This window comes from Photinus pyralis, unplaced genomic scaffold (genome assembly GCF_008802855.1).
Source record: "Photinus pyralis isolate 1611_PpyrPB1 unplaced genomic scaffold, Ppyr1.3 Ppyr1.4_LG4, whole genome shotgun sequence".
Classification (NCBI taxonomy): Eukaryota; Metazoa; Arthropoda; class Insecta; order Coleoptera; family Lampyridae; genus Photinus; species Photinus pyralis.
The window spans coordinates 12,386,993-12,390,800 of record NW_022170511.1 but is presented as its reverse complement, the minus strand read 5'-3'; positions in this window follow the sequence as shown (position 1 = coordinate 12,390,800).

Here is a 3,808-nt window from a genome sequence, read left to right as displayed (position 1 = left end):
CGTTTAAACATGACGTTTACCCGTTTGCGTTTTGTCTTGTTAATCAACGTTTACAAGTGAGTAACAAATAAATATATTAAGCTTAATTGTACTTAGGACGGGCTTTGTTGTGTGTTTTAAGCGTCTTTTGCTTCCTCCTCTCCTAATGTTGACAGTTAGATGGATGACCTACACCAACGCTCAACTTAAAGGTTTTTTTTTCATATTTTAGTTTAACTGATCTGAACAGTTACCCGTTTTAACAAATGGATTTTGAGGGTGATGGGGTTGTAAATGGTGGCAAAAAACACTCAAAATACGAAATATTTATGGGGCACTCGGAAATGATGACACTTTTATTTCCATTTGATAAGATTGTGAAAAGTGGTTTATCATAATAATTAATATAGATATTCATTTTGAACGTAAGTACTTGATCGTAAACGGAAATTGTTGGAAGTGATTGACATACATAATTTTATTTTTCATTTGCCTATTATATGTCAATTATATCTGTCATATGTGATATATGAAGCAGTCTATTACGCCCAAGGGCATAATGAGAGGGCATAATGGATTGTCATCTCATTATGCCCTTAAATGGCCTGTCAAATTGATTGACGGGGTTATATTATGTAATAAAAAAGATGCAACTTGATTCGTATGAAGCACTTTAATGTTGGGCAAACAATAATCATGATATTTGTATATTGGAAATGCATTCTTTGGAACGATGAAAAATAAAATGTTGTATGCACCTCAGGCATAAGCATAAGTAGAAGTCACATGTACTTTTGGAACCCCATTTTAATAAATATTACCGATTGGCGATGGTTCCCTCATTTTAATGCCTGGATAACCATTACCTGAAATGAGGACAATTAAAATCGAACAATTTTATTACCTTATGTTTCAGCATCCTTATCAATAAAACTGATAAGGATTTTATTCCAGAATAAAAAAGAACTGTATATGTAGTTAAATCGTATAACGCACGCGCCGTCTGAAAGGTTTCAAGCGTTTCTGAGAAATCCCAATCCGATTAAAATACAAAGCAAATTTGTGTAGGTAATCCAAATACCTACTCGAGCTAGAAATTGAATTTTTTTTCATTATAGTGTGTTTTTATCAAAATTGCTAGTTGATGATTATTTACTCCAGAAAGAAAATTCAAATGGACGTATGCTGCATAGAATGTAAGACTAACGGTGGGATATTGCCCAAAACGAAGTGGCAAATAGTTGCAAACGAAAACTAAAAGTAGGCAAAATAGTGTGGGTACGCGGGATTATCACTCGCGTTTAAATATTTTCATTTCCTATAAGACATTGAAAAGTGGTTTATCGTGTATTCACTTTAGTAAAGTACTATATCGAGAGCAACTGATAGGAGAGGTTTGACGTATGTTGTTGAATAATAATAAAGTTAACATGTTTTGTCTGTTACTCTTCCTCGAATAAAATCAAGTTCATGTAGAAAAAGTTTCATCATATCATCTAAGGTAAGGATTAATTTTGCAGAACAAGGACGGAGTGATATATGAGAACTTGGAAAATTAAATTATGAAGCAAAACTTCATTTCGATTATAAAAATTTACTAACACAGAGTGTCCATGATGTTTTGCGATTGTATGGGAAATGTTGGTACAAGCGGTTGTAAGCGTGGTCTCTAGGCTATGAATGATTGAAGCATTGCACTCACGCAAGAAAGATGTGCTAGGTTTCCAAATCGGAAGTTCAAGGAGCGCTTGGTTGATGCACGCTCGAAATACTCGTATGCTATAACGGTTCGCAGAGTTGGCGGTGCGTTATCTCAAATCCCCTGCATAAACAGCCAAGTAGCACAGGGTCTGAACACAAAATAAGAGCTTGACATCTTCCACAGCGGTAGTTCTTTCTGGGCTCTGGGCATTATGATCCTCTTAACTTCGGTGCACTTACCAATGGTTGAGCGCCACTCAATTTTCGCTGTTTCGCTATTCTATTGGGGACTTATTGACCCTGGAAGTACTTGCATAAAAGAAGTAGATACTTTGGAACAGCCTTGTTAATTTGATATCTTTGATAACACAGATCGATGAGTGCAATGCAGAAAATTCATTCGAAGTAGACGCTAACACCACTAAGGAATGGACACCAGACCAGTGCTGGCGAAGCAGTAGTTTTTAATCCGTTCACTATCGAAGAGATCACGGGAGCAGTCCACGCACTCAAACTAAGAAAGTATAGCGGGCCTGATGGGATACCGTTGACTGTAGTGAAAGCAAGAAGCCGGAACTTTTGCTGAAGATAAAAGACTCCCAGGGGTTATGTTTGGTGTTCCAAAAAGGATCTCAATGCTTTGGAATCGAACGTATGGCGACCCTGTGGGCCTTAGATATCTATAGAGAATCTGGATGTGCGACTGATTTGACCGTGATGGCAGTCGACAAAATATCGCGTTGAGGAAATTTCCCTTGTTGACGAAAAACATCAAAGTCGATGACCCGACACAGGCTATAAGTACGAGTATATGGCGAAGGAACCCGTAATGTTTAGGCAACGCTGGTTCATCGGTGGGATGAGGCCAGGATGTTGTAGGACTGACAAGAGCTATAGAGCTCGTAAATGATAATTCTCATAACAGAGGAGTGGATTTAGTACAGCGAAATCGGCGAGGACATCGGACTTCTCAGAAACAAGAACACTCACTTTGAGGTCATGCTCACGCTGTCAGTGTGGTCAGAGGTTATTAGCGAGTTCGTCAACTCTATACTATCTCTTCAGACACGAGTGGAGTGTGTTTGCAGAATTTCCTCGACTAATTAAATAAAGGCTGGCTGATAAACAGATTTAGATTGTGTTTTCCAACGAAATTTAGATTTATTTCTCATCACGTCTCAAATTTTACTAAAATCGGAGGAATACTTTAAAAGGGAGAGGACCAAAACTCGGACACGACCTACGCCACGACCTTGTGACGTCACAAAAAGTGCGGAGTGTGAGGTGTTTTTTTCTACTTGCACCTGTTAAATAAGTGGGTCGGTGGTATATTTCTAATTAGGAGCTATTCCAATTAAGTTGACATAATTCGCAAAGTTTCAGAAAAAAACAGAGAAGAAATTGAGTTCCTGAAAATTTGAACACTAACAGAAAGCTTTAAAATAAGATAAGGACAACACATGCCTTCTTGAGGAAATGAACCCCGCAAGCGAGCATAGGGGGGCTCCCCATCGAAGGGATTAAATGTAAGTGAGATTAAATTTTGTTTTCTTGTAACACCAACTTGCCTGTGTTAATACGTTACACTACCTTGCATAAGTACTACCAATTGCTCTCAAACCTGTACACGTTTGCTTCTAGTAAAGCTCAATAATTTACTATCATTTCGGTTAAATTAACACTGCGATATAAGAATCTGCACAAGAGTGGTGCACAATTTTATACTTGTAAATTAAAAATTAGCAAGGTGACAGTGACAAGTGTTCTCTGTTCAGCACGTATTCAATATTGCTTCACTTTGAAATGATAAGATAAATTCAAAATGCTTATTTTAGATTTAAGTTGATCATTACGTATGAATTATAATAGCTATATTTCCCTAAAGTTAGAGTGGGTAGGTACCTTTGGTTAACCTTAATCGTGAACCCTAACTAACAGTTGTTGGAGCAATGGTACTCATGGAGTTAGCTAGTGGTTATCCAAATCTACTTAGGGTTAGGGTTAGAAGTGCTTTTTTTGTTGCATAATGCATTGCTAGTGTTATGTGATAGTACGAACACCTTTATCGATAAGGAATCAGTTATTGGAAAAGTGTCCGACTTGGAGCGACGGCACGTGATTATCATTA